Source organism: Bactrocera tryoni, unplaced genomic scaffold, assembly GCF_016617805.1.
Source record: "Bactrocera tryoni isolate S06 unplaced genomic scaffold, CSIRO_BtryS06_freeze2 scaffold_11, whole genome shotgun sequence".
NCBI classification, from domain to species: domain Eukaryota; kingdom Metazoa; phylum Arthropoda; class Insecta; order Diptera; family Tephritidae; genus Bactrocera; species Bactrocera tryoni.
Window position 1 is genome coordinate 3,095,412 of NW_024395824.1, and position 14,154 is coordinate 3,109,565.

Genomic DNA, 14,154 nt, shown 5'->3' on the forward strand with positions numbered 1-14,154 from the left:
GGTGCAGCTGTACGTAACGAGTTTGAAATGCCGTCCCACCGAGTTGTTGACGAGTGCTCTCAGAGAGCAGGAGTGCAAGCTGAGTAGAAAATCGTTCGGCTGTTTGTTGTGATTGCAGCTTCTCGACATCGAACCTTCCTTGTGTTTGTTGGCGTGCGTTTTTTGCTGCACAGAGGCGGGTGCGAATCTTGGCTGCAACAAGATAGTGGTCCGAGTCGATGTTAGGACCTCGGAGCGCACGCACATCTAAAACATTGGAGACGTGTCTTCCGTATATCACAACATGATCGATCTGGTTGGTAGTTTTTCGATCCGGAGACAGCCAGGTAGCTTGATGAATCTTCTTATGCTGGAATCTAGTACTGCAGATAACCAAATTTTGGGCCCTGGCGAAGTCGATCAGCCTCAACCCATTTGGAGATGTTTCGTCGTGGAGGCTGAATTTACCGACCGTCGTGCCAAAGATACTTTCTTTGCCCACCCTAGCGTAAAAGTCGTCAAGCACGATTTTGACATCGTGGCGAGGGCAGCGCTCATAGGTGTGCTCCAAGCGCTCATAGAAGGCATCTTTGGTCTCATCGTCCTTCTCTTCCGTCGGGGCGTGGGCGCAAATCAGCGATATGTTGAAGAATCTCGCTTTGATGCGGATTGTGGCTAGACGTTCATTCACCGGAGTGAATGATAGTACTCAGCGACGGAGTCTCTCTCCCACCACGAATCCCACGCCAAACTTGCGCTCCTTTATATGGCAACTGTAGTAAATGCCACAAGGACCTACTCGTCCCAGTCCTTGTCCCGTCCATTGCATTTCTTGGACGGCGGTGATGTCAGCTTTCACTCTAACTAGGACATCAACCAGCTGGGCAGCGGCACCTTCCCAATTAAGGGACCGGACATTCCATGTGCATGCCCTGAATTCGTAGTCCTTATTTCGTTTGCCATGGTCGTCATCAAAAGGGGGGTCACACATCAGAGGCTTGTTGTTTCCTTTCATTCGGGGTATTTTTTACGTGGCGGGTCTTAAACCCAGCGCACAATCCTATGTAGGGGATGTTTCGCCTTCTCACTTTAGCTCGCCTTCAAGCGGATGTTCTTAGGCTAACCAGAGGATACTTGGTCAAAGACCGGAAGTCGTGAGCTGCTTGAGCCATATGAATCGTTTCTGACCACTCCCAAGTGAATGGCGATCAGAGAACTTTTCTCACTTGCGTGAACTTCTACACATGACCCCATTCTCTTGAACAAACCATAACTGAATAATTATATAGTATAGGGCGTGAGACGCGCCCTCTTCTGTTCTACTCCTGCACTATTATTCACTACAACAAAAAGCATATACATACATATGTATATGTGTAACGATATACGATGCAGAAGCAGAGACTGTGAAGATGTTGTTACATCATATATATTTATATACGTATTCCTTAAGGGATTTGTGATGTCAATAAAAACTGTGGATTGCCAATTTAACTATTCCATTATATTGCTATCACGATAAATGATATCCTTGACAACAAAGGGCGAGCGGAGCCGCGGGTTTACACTAGTACATATGTATGTTTATAAAAGGAAGTCGTGTTAGTTACACCAATTATAACTCAAGAACGGATAAACCGAATTAGCTTAAAAATTGGTGGGTAGATGGCGTAGAACCAGGGTAAGGACATAGGATAATTTTTATCTCTTTATGTTAAATTTCAAGACAATTCATAAATACAAAAATTATATTTCAAATCATAAGCATTCGTTAAAAATTCATGTTTGTAGAAATCATTTGAATATTTCATTGCTTAAAATAAAAATTATAACAACAATAAAAAAACTACATACCACTACATAGTATAAAATAAAGTCGTTTTTTCTGCCCCTATGTCCCTTTGTATGCTTAAATCTTTAAATTACGCAATGGTTTTTAATGCGGTTTTTTTAATAGACAGAGTGATTGAAGAAGAAGGTTTATATGTAGTTGAAAGAAATTCTCATTCGGCGTAATTCTAGATAGAAAAACTCTCTCAACGTGCTCAAGTAACGGTCTCCAGTAACCGTAACGGTGTGACCGTTTTCTTCGAAGAAATAGGGCCCGACAATGCAGCGTGATGAAACTGCACACCACACTTTGACACTAAGTGGATGCAATTCCGTCTCATGGAGTATCTGTGGGTTGGAAGAACTCCATATTCGACAATTTTGTTTGTTTATGTTGCCGTTTAAATCGAAATGGGTCTCGTCAGACATGAAAAGACAGTTCAACATGCTTCCATCCTCTTCCACCATTCGAAGCATCTTCTGGCAAAATTCCAAGCGAATCGGCAAGTCTGCAGCAATCAGTTTGTTGGCCATTTAAATTTTATATGGGAATAAGTCCAAATCTTTGTGCATAATTGACTGTAAGGACTGTCTGCTTACACCCATTTGGGCAGATAAGCTTCTTGTCGAAACACGTGGATTGTTTTGTATGGCAGCAGCTACAGCAGCGATTGCTTCCTCCGTTCGAACTGAAGGCTTTCGATGGTAAGGTCTTCTGTTGACTGTCCCATGCTCGGCAAAATTGTTTACAGGTCTCATCATGGTCCATCTGCTCGGAGGATTGCCGCCAAACGTGCGCCTATACTCTCTTTGAACCGAAACTACGGACTCTAGTGCGTGATAGCGGCGGACAATCCAAATTCTTGTTTCAGTGTCCCAGTTATCCATTTTTGTTAAATGTAAAAGTCAATCTGCAAAATAAAAAAAAATTAACCAGATTCATTAAATTGAAAAAAAGTTATTTAATTTTTTTTTGGTAGCGGCTTTCATCAGCCACCCTGTGTAATAACATCCGTTAAATGGTGGATAATTAATGTTACTTTTGAGGTTGCTAATGTGATGTCGTAAAGTTAATATTTAATTACATTTTTCCGCGCTTACATTGAAAACGCAGGCTGAACTCCACGAGATTTATTAAAATAATGTACATTCTGTCAAGAAAGTATCGGGAACTCTTCAATTCCCCCTCTCATCTCCCGCTTATATGGAAGACAGGTAAATTTTTTCTGCTGGGTTGGTATAATACCCGAGACGTTTCGTTTCCGGATTATATTGGAAACAGCACGTTTCGTCACCAGTCACAATATTGTAAAGGAAGCTTTTATTCTTATTGCCCTCTTTAATGATGTCCTTCGAATGCTGGATTCTGAGCAATTTTTGGGCGTCAGTTAATTTGTGCGGAACAGACCGTCCACACACCTTGTTTCATCAATTGAAACGTTTCGGTAAAAGTTTAACCAATTTTAAAACAAAATTTAATGTTGGCTCTTTGTTCGAAGCTCATTTTCGCACTCAAGCATACTGACATTTGGACGATTGAAAACGATAGCAGATTCTAACGCACCAGTCGACATATAGATGGCTCCACCAGGAAGCGCTAGATTAAAAAATTCCTGTTTACTTTGGTACGAACTTGAAGGAGCTCTCTAGCGAGGAATATTTAACCGAAAACGATGAAGTAAATGCGTACAATTTCAAACAGATACTTTCTCAAAAATTTTTGGAATAGTAGAAAAGAACTGCAACCAAATACGCAGTGCAATGGATTATAACTGGCTCAGTAATGCGTAGATTATTATTATACCTCGTGCATCCCAAAAGACTGATGTCATAACCTTGCCAGCCGACTTTTTCCTCTTTCCACGCTTGAAGACCGGTTCATCATGTGCAGTCCACTATAATATCTGTCGATTGGACTCCAGTGTGAAATGATGGAGCTGTATTTCTATTGTTACACACCGACGAAAAAGTTTGGCTTTATTACGATTAAAGAGCCCTCAAACACTTCTCAGAATCAGCAATTCGTTGTTTTTGTTAGATTATGAACTTACGAGGTACCCATTTTGCACTCAGCTTTCGCCTCTTTACGGCGCCCACTGCCTTCATTGTCCTCCGTGCTCACTTCGCCTCTTTCCAACTTAGCAAATCTCTCATCAACGGTTGATCTTCCTGGAGAGCCCAAATTCAACACTATTTTCCCTAAAAAAGCAATGCTTTATTAACACACGAAATGCTTTTATGATCCACGTTTTTGTAAATTAACACAAGTTGCTTCACAAAAATGCTACATCTCATTAACTAATAGTTATAATATAACTAATAGAAATCATATAGATGATAGTAGTAGTATTATCTATGGGTCACCCACAAGTATTCAAGTATTTTGACAAATCTTTTTTTTCATCACATCCAGGTTAAAAAAATAACCGGAACTTGTGTGTTTTTGTTAGTGCATAGAGAAAAAATTTGTAATTGTATTGAAATTTCTGAGAAAAGGAGTTAGCCGTGGCTGGCAGGGCTGTTACATTTTCTGCAATTTTCAAGCGTGTAAGAGAGGAAAAATGTCGACATTCAAGCTTGTGGTAATCTTAATATGTTAAAAAAGAAAAGGCGGTACACAATTTTTCAAGATGAAGAATTAATATCAGAAGCCGCGTGAAACGCAATTTTGTGATAAATTTTGGCGTTTCAATAGATAAGCTCTTATTTAATAAATATTTTAATTGAGAATAATTCTTTTAAATATACCTATAGATAGAAATCAATGCAATTTTTTTTTTAACTAGAACTTTCTTTATTGCAGATTAACAAGTCGATAAAGACTCGTAAATGTGTACATTGATAATTTCTTGATTGCACCGTTGCCTGCGAATATAATCCGTTCGAAATTTTATGAAGATATCTTGTAAGATAAACAAGTTTTCTTGAACGGTCATCGGTTCTCGATTAATTTGTTATCCGTTCTATAAATTGTAATTTTTGTTGGCATGCTTCATTTACTAAATACTTCTATTATTGATGTCGCACAAGACCTTATGGTAGATGATGAAGCCTCACAGCTACGCGCGTTCTTAGAGGATTCAATGGAGAATGGCGTGGTGAAAACCATCAAAATTCTGCTAACAGAAAGTCCCACGAATCTACTGAAGGATCGCGGAAAAATTATTGACGTACATAAGTTTACTAAAAATTACTGGACATTGCTTGCCTTTATATCACAAGATATCTGTTTAAGGTTAGTGGCATTTAGTACATAAATTAGTATAACAATAAAGTTAGACAAAAGACGCTTAAGAAAATATGAAACCACTTTTTGACAGTTGCATCTGCTTTGGGGTTGCGGTTAATCAATTTGAAACTGTGCATGATGAAAGAGAAACTTTGCTATATCGCCTATGGCATCGAGATGGAACAGGGAGTAGCGTTGGAAAAAACTGTGCTCGTCTCCAATTGTTTTGAATTAACGAAAGTTACTAACATAATATTTTTTTCTTGATTACAGTTACCCGATGGTTGTGTGATAAAGGTTTTGAGGCGCTATTCCAATCGCATTTAATAAACGTTGAATGACAAGGCATCGCTGGGTTACCATACAAACGGCCGATATCCATATACGACAGGGATTGTATAAGCATATGATTGGTTTTACACCTTAAAGTATTTCCCTGGCTTTGATTCTTGCAAGTTCCAAGAGTATAAAATGTTCGCTTACACCCGAACTTAGCCCTCCTTTACCTGTCATTTACTTTAGTTTTTAGTTTAGGTAAGAAATCCGAGGCTGGTTCATAAAAAAATCCTACTATTAATTTCTTCTCTAGTAATATCAGCTCGTGAAGTTCCTACCTGGCCTTGCCTACGCGAGCATAAGCGATCTTGGCTATGCTGCGAATTAGGGTGTCCTGCCAATTGAGGGGAGAATATTGTCTATTTCCATCGATTCATCGATTCGCATTGAATTTGCTTAAATTGCTTATTATGACCATAATTTTGTTTATATTGGTTGGTTTTGACCAAAATTTGGCCTAGGGTTTCCTACCATTTGTGGTCCTTGGAAATTACATGAATTTGGTTTATAATTATTATTGTATATTCCGCTATTATTTTAATTATGTTGGCCTGATGTATTACGCCTAATAACATTTTGAAATATCTGATTGTACGAACCTTGATTACCTCTATTACGATAATTTGTGATATATCTTTGTCCTTTATTAGTGCGGATAAATTAGTGGTAAGTAATTGGAAATGAAAAAATATTTCATAGAAAACGGTAAAAAATATTATAATTAGCAGAAATTTAGAATTCATGTTGAGGATCCGCTACGACGAAAAGATATAGTCTTCATCACCGCATTGTTTTGTCTCGATGGCAAATATAGCAATGGTTTTTGGATGCGTGTGTGAAACAAGAAGATTAAGAAAAGTATTGCAGAACCTTAGTAAGAGCAAGAGCCAAAAGTTTGGAAAGAAATTCAATATTGTTTTTTTTTAAGTTATACCTATACCTGCGCTTAGTGTTCTGTTTATATAACTTGTAATAATATATATATTTACGTTAAAAATGACAAGACAGTTATCCATTAATAATACATACATATATGTATACATGGTATTAATTAATTTTAACAATTAGTTTAAGTTATAGTTAAATAAAGCAAAATTATATAAAAATACTGAATATGAAAAATACTGAAAGAATCAAATTTGTTAAGAGTAACAAATATAATAACATATCGAGATAATAAATATGCTTTTTACTGCTAAAAAATAGATAACAAACACGATAACTTGTTTATATATTAAAGACAACAAACTGCTTACCAAAATAATAACTAACAGAAATTTGAATAATGGGTAAGCTCTGCGCTAACAAATGCATATGTTATGGATAACACATAGGTAACCACTAACCACCTAACAAACGTATTTGTTTCTTTTAACAGACTGTGAGCAGATTTGATAACCAATGTATGTCATTCTATTAACCAAAACATAACAAACAAGGTACGCATGTAAGGGTAACATAGAACAAGACAGCATGCCATATTCGCCATTGGTTAGAGCAAGAAAACCATTGAACATCAAATGGCGATGTGCTACTTTTTTCCCACTCTCTGAACAAAAGTAACAAATAGTTTAACGTATGCAAAAGTGAATAATAATACATAAGTTGCTTACACGTTTGCTAACAAATACCCGTCTTAGAGAGTAAATTGTCATTTTGATTATTTGAAAATTCAGTTTTCACTTCGACAAAAAAATTAAAGCGCAAACTGCACATTTATAGTTTCAACCGCATGATGCTAACAAAGATGAAATGTCATTATTTGCGGAAATTGCGTTTTAATATTCAAAACAGATATTTTATGAAGACATGGAAAATCGTTACTAAATACCACACACATATACACACCCATAATCAAATTTCACTTGGACTGGCGGGTGCTAACCGAATCGATAACCGTCTTAAAAACCACTGGTTCAAAACCGGTTTTGAACATATAGTCTCTTAGGCAAAGTTGTTCAGAATGATATGTATATAAGCGATTTTCCCGTTTTTTGACTAAAAAATAGAATACCATCATCTGATTTCGGAGTTAAAATGGGTATGTATGGGTATTAGTTGCCGCTGACTTATGATTTTTAAAATACTTTAATTTAAAGTTCAAAAAGTCACTTATGTTTCTTTGTTTTCTAGGGACTTTTACACTTATATTTATAACTTTTATATTCACTAATGCCAAATTAATTCGTTTCAACACAACTGTTTCGTATTAAATTGTGCGAAATAACTTTAACTCAAGAATTAACTTTAATTTTTCATTCATACAATACCAAAAGGGTGCATGTAGATATAAAATAAGTGTTACTATATTTTGAAATGCAATAAAAACAAATAAAAAAGAGACATTATACCGTCAGTACAAAATTCATAATTTTATAATGAGTAACACAAAGATGGCTAAGCACTAAGGCCCATCTTTGGGCTAAAAATTTTGAAAATTTGACCGGGCCACGCCCTCTAATAGGTTTAGTATACAAATACATATCGAAATACTTCAGAGACATTAAATTTTACCCCCGAAATGCTATGAGAGTGCTTCAAAGGAACCGGTGTAAAAATTAGACAATGGGTGTGGCGCCGCCCACTTTTAGATAAAATCACTGCCAGGACCTGCTCAATCGATTTCAACAGAACTTAACATTCTTCCTTCACATCGCAAAAATAGGCGAAGTCGGACTGCAACCACGTCTACTTCCCATATAACTTATTCTTCTTCTTTACTGGCGTAGACACCGCTTATGCGATTATAGCCGAGTTAACAACAGCGCCCCAGTCGTTTCTTCTTTTCGCTACGTGGCGCCAATTGGATATTCCAAGCGAAGGCAGGTTCTTCTCCACTTGGTCCTTCCAACGGAGTGGAGGTCTTCCTCTTCCTCTGCTTCCCCCAGCGGGTACTGCGTCGAATACTTTCAGAGCTGGAGTGTTTTCATCCCTCCGGACAACATGATCTAGCCAGCGTAGCCGCTGTCTTTTAATTCGCTGAACTATGTCAATGTCGTCGTATACAGCTCATCGTTCCATCGAATGCGATATTCGCCTTGGCCAATGCGCAAAGGACCATAAATCTTTCGCAGAACTTTGGGAAGGATGGGAATTATGAGCGACGTATAGAGTTTGGCTTTTCAATTACCTACTCAGTCCGAAGTAGCACCTGTTGGCAAGAGTTATCCTGCGTTGGATTTCTAGGCTGACATTGTTGGTGGTGCTTATGCTGTTTCCCAAATATACGAAACTATCTACAACTTCAAAGTTATAACTGTCAACACGTGACGTGAGAGCCAAGTCGCGAGTGCGACGACTGTTTGTTTGGTGACAGGAGATATTTCGTCTTGCCCTCGTTCACTACCAGACCCATTTGCTTTGCTTCTTCCAATATAACACAATTTTATATTTCTTTAGATTCTTTCACCTTCCGGTACACAAATCAAGAAGAAATTAATATAACGGGATAAAATTTGGCACGAAAAATCCGTTTAGAGTATTCCACTTTGTAACCAAAAATCGGTATCCAATAAAACCCCACCCATTTACCTAATTTAAAGATTTTCGAACTTCCAGGTGACTTTATGCTGGACATATCGGCCAATATTTGAGTTATCTCAACGACAATTTCAAAGCGTATATATTTGTGTCTAGAACGAATAAAATTGGGTGAAACTTGACCTAGCCCTATATAACAAACACATAACACCCGGGTGACTTTTCTCCATATGCTTGGTGATAGTATCTTAATGAACCTCAGGAAATATTTTATTAGTATGTGGCATATTATTTGAAGGTAGTATTGCCAAAAATATATTAAAACGGGTCACTAGTACCACAACTCCTACATATAAGGACTGCGTCGAATAAAATTGTCCGTTACATTTTTTTCCATATCGTGCAATTAAAATTTTTTAATAAACAAATTTTTATCTTAGTAGCTCTGAAATAAATACCAAAAAATATTATGCATCCGCTAGAGTCAATAAAAATTTATTTAACGCGAAAATGGCAAGCGAAGCGGAAGTGCGCGAAGAAATTATGAAATTTTTTCAAAGGAAACCGCAGTGGTCGTTTAAGAAAATTGCCAAAAAGGTAGGGGCTAACGCTAAAACCATTTCTCGCATTATTAAACGCTTTAAGGAAAATGTGCGTATTGACAGGAAGAAAGGTTCTGGTAAAAAGACGGGGCCACATGATCGCGAGAAGGCGAAGAACGTTGTTACCATTCTCAAGAAAGACCCAAGCATTTCGGGCAGGAAATCGCCGAGGAAGGCAAACAAGAAAAAAAAGAAATTTCTTGTGTGGCAGGCAATTTGCAGTTGTGGCAAAAAGAGCAGCTCATTCGTTTCATCGGGTACAATCAACAGCGAAATATATGTGAAGGAATGTTTACAAAAGAGATTGCTCCCATTTTTAAGCCAACATGAAGTGTCCACGTTTTTTTGGCCTGACTTCGCTTCATGTCACTATAGCAAAACAGCCTTAGAGTGGTTCCAATGGAATGAAGTGATTTATGTACCAAGAGAAGCAAATCACAATTTAAAAAAAAATCTTCAGCAGCTATGAGAGTATTGGACACTACCATAAAAGCACTAATGGACGGGGTTCCGGAGAAAATAAAATATTTATTAATAACACATAATTCTTGGTTTATTCTCCAGTTTTTTAAATTTGAAATAAATGTTCTTAATAAAATATTTTAGGTTATAAAAATCGGACAACTGGGTTAAATGATTTTTTCATTTTTGTAACGGACAATTTTATTCGACGCAGTCCTTATACTACATACATATAAGTTATGGAAGTTCAACTGTATATGCAATTGCTTGGATTACGATCCTCTGGTTGACGGTTTGCATCTTAATGTATTTCCCTGGATTTTATTTTTGCAAGATGCAAGAGTATAAAATGTTCGATTGCATCGAAACTTCGCCCTTCCTTACTTGTTTTTCCTTGGTTCTTTTTAAAATATGTCAATGAGATATCACTGATTATTTGTTACAATGCAACCCTCTCGTTATTGTGTGAGCAAAAGGAATTGAACAAAAATTATGTATTGAATTAATGTTATTTTTAAACTATATAAATAAAACAAATGTATGGAATGAAATAAATGAAGTGTTATTGGATACAAAAATAATAAATTTCAGTGTAAAATTCATTAAAAATCGAAGAAGTACGAGTTATGTGTACACTATCATCCCAACCAGACACCACACAACAAAATACTATAAATTGGACAAAATAAAAGATTAAAGAAAAACAAGTAAACATTACAAAAAAAATATAAGATAACAAGTAGAGATAAAGAACATAATGCAAATGTATACAAACATGTTTTGGTCCTTATGTTTGACTATAATGATAACCCAAACATTATCGGGTAAACCCCACAGTCATGTTTGTTTGCATTCAATAGAAAATAAGATTACATTTTACAAATATTGTATTCATAATGCAAATGCATACAAACATGTTTTGGTCCTTATGTTTGACTATAATGATAACCCAAACATTATCGGGTAAACCCCACAGTCATGTTTGTTTGCATTCAATAGAAAATAAGATTACATTTTACAAATATTGTATTTCATAAGAAAATAAACAAAATAAAGAAATAGATTAAGAAAATTGTAATCACTTTAGTAGTTATATAAGCAGAACATAACTTGAAACATCAGAGAATAAAATATAATGTCATAGAAACAACATCATTGGCATTTTTATTCCTCCGCTCGAACAAACCTAAAACTGGCGCAGTCGGTAAAAACAAACTGCAAAGTTGAGCGATACTAAAAACTGAAGTTTTTAAGTTTCGTAAGCTTTAGCAACGGGAAGCAAATCTTAAGATTAGCTCCCATTTTAAAAAGATCTCTTATATATACAAATATATAAGTCGGTCGGCACAGATAGCCAAGTTTAAGAAATTTAAGTTTCTACACAAGTTATCTGGAACGTCGGAGAGCGACTCCGAGGACTACAATTTGTGAAGGCGAAGAATAGCTTCATTCCGCCCATCAACATTACCAGGAAGAGTGGGATTAAAGATTAATGCCCCACACACAGAAGACGCAGAAAGAGCGAAGTGCACCATACAAAGCAACAACAACAAGTTCAGTTGTAATAAAAGAGGATACATCAGCAATGAATCCAGGCGAGCAGCAACCACTTCAGATGACAGGATCGCAAATTTTGAAGGAAGCTTCAAGAATCATGGACTTTGACGGCAGAGATTTATCATCATTCATCAGGGAAGTTGACATGATCCTTCCTTTATTCAACCCCAACCCATCAATGTTGGAATTTGTAACGCAGCGACACGTCAAAAGCCTAAAAAAATTAAAGGAGAAGCAGCAAGTGTCATCCGGCCTTTGGGACCTACCACCAACATGGCAGCTTCAAATGAGAGAAGAACTCATAAAGAATTTTGGAGTAAGGAGTCAGTACCACACCCTTTACAATCAGGCGATTGTACTACAGAAACTATAACGTAAGTCAATATTTCCAAAATTTAAAAGATATTTTAGATAAACTAAATTTAAAACATGAATTCGATAGGATAAAGCCTATAGAATTTTCCCCAATTAACAACGAAAGTTTAATTCTAAAAACATTTTTAAATGGGATACACCCCAACTTAAGCAGTGTAGTGATTAGTAGAAATATAAGCACCATTAGAGAGGCTTTTAGCGTTCTTCAAGAGGCAGGTTTGCTAATACAATTTGATAAAAGACAAAACAATTATAAAAGAAATAATTATAGAAATTTTTCAAATAGAAATTCTTTGTCTCACAATTTTGGCAATTTCAATAATAACCAGTATATGCAAAATTCCAATAATTTTCAATTTGGACAAAATCAGCCGAGAGAATTTCGTAACAATTCTAAGCAAAATGACAATTATCAACAATTTAGCTTTGGACAAGTAGGCAAAATAATTCACAACAATCTAGAAGATATAATTCAGTCCAAAGGAGACAAAACCCCCCCGAACCGATGGAAATAGATCACGTTCAAGAACAAGCAAATTTTCGGTTGCCAGCCCAAAACAATCGTTACCGATAATAGAAGTGACCATAAAAAATTCCAAAATTAAATGTCTTATTGACACAGGGTCTACAACATCATTATTGAAATATAATGTGTTAAAAGATTATGAATACATTGAGCTTGATAAACCAATACACTTTAGCACCATTAAGGAAAATTTTTTCCTAAATAAAGAGTTAGTCACCCCAACCCCAAACGAGATTCAATGAAAAAAGTTATATACATTAGGAAACTAACCAACATAAAAAATAAAACTTTTGTTGAGATGCAATAATAGGACAAAATATTTTAAAACCTATTAAAGCAATAATTAACTTAGAAAAGGAGTATGTAGAAATAAACGGCAATAAAATTAAATTTATAAACTCATGCCCTTACAATTACGAAGATATTAATATACTTACAGAATGTAAAGAGAATTTGCTGGAGATATTTTATCAAATAGTGACATGAATGAAGAAGAAAAGCAAAATTAGAGAATACATTCTAAAACTCAAATAACGATTTATTTTTCCAAGAAGGTAAAAACCTTTCTCATACTCATGAAATTCAGCATGAAATAGTTACAAAAACAAGTAGACCAACTTATAATAAAATTTATAGATATCCCCAAATTCATGAAGAAGAAATTATTAGACAGATGAACGAGATGTTGCCAAGGTATAATTAAAGTAAACTAATTGCCTACAACTGCCTCTTTGGATTAATACCGAAAAAAGCAAGACAATTCAATGAAGAAAAAATGGAGAATAGTTATTGACTACAGGAAGCTAAACGAAGTCACTATAGATGACAAATTTCCAATACCCCATATAGAAACAATACTCAGCAAACTTGGAAGAGCTCAGTATTTTACAACATTAGATCTTGCAAAAGGCTTTCATCAAGTATTAATAAAAGAAGAAGATAGACCAAAAACAGCTTTCTCTACACCCCAAGGACACTTTGAATTTATAAGAATGCCGTTCGGACTAAAGAATGCACCAGCAACTTTCCAACGTTTAATGAATTCAGTTCTTAGGGAATATATCAACAAGATATGTGTAGTTTATTTAGACGACATCTTAATTTTTAGTTCAAGTATTGAAGAACATACCCAAAATATCACCAAAATATTTTCAGCATTAAGAAAACATAATTTAAAGATTCAGGTAGATAAATGCAAATTTTTCGCGAAAACAACTGAATTTCTAGGTCACACTTTAACAACAGAAGGGATACAACCAAATTTAAACAAAATCGAAAACATACAAAAACTAAAGTTGCCTACTACATCAAAGCAAATTAAATCATTCCTAGGTATAACAGGTTATTATAGAAAATTTGTAAGAGATTACGCTAAAGTAGCACATGGTTTAACAAAATATTTAAAAAAGGATATTAAAATAAACACTCGCGATCCTCAGTACATATCATCCTTTGAAAAACTTAAAAATCTATTAGTAAGCCCACCAATATTGAAATATCCAGACTTTAACAAAAAATTTGGCACTTCAACTGATGCAAGTGACTTTGCAATTGGCGCAGTATTAACCCAGGACAGTCATCCTATAAGCTATGCTAGTCGAACACTTAACAAACACGAAAGAAGTTATTCCACTACAGAAAAAGAACTACTAGCTATTGTCTGGGCAGTGACATATTATAGACCATACATTTATGGCAGAGCATTCGATCTCTTAACCGATCACCAACCACTTAAGTGGCTCCAAATAAAAAACAAGGGAAAAGACATTAACCCAAGA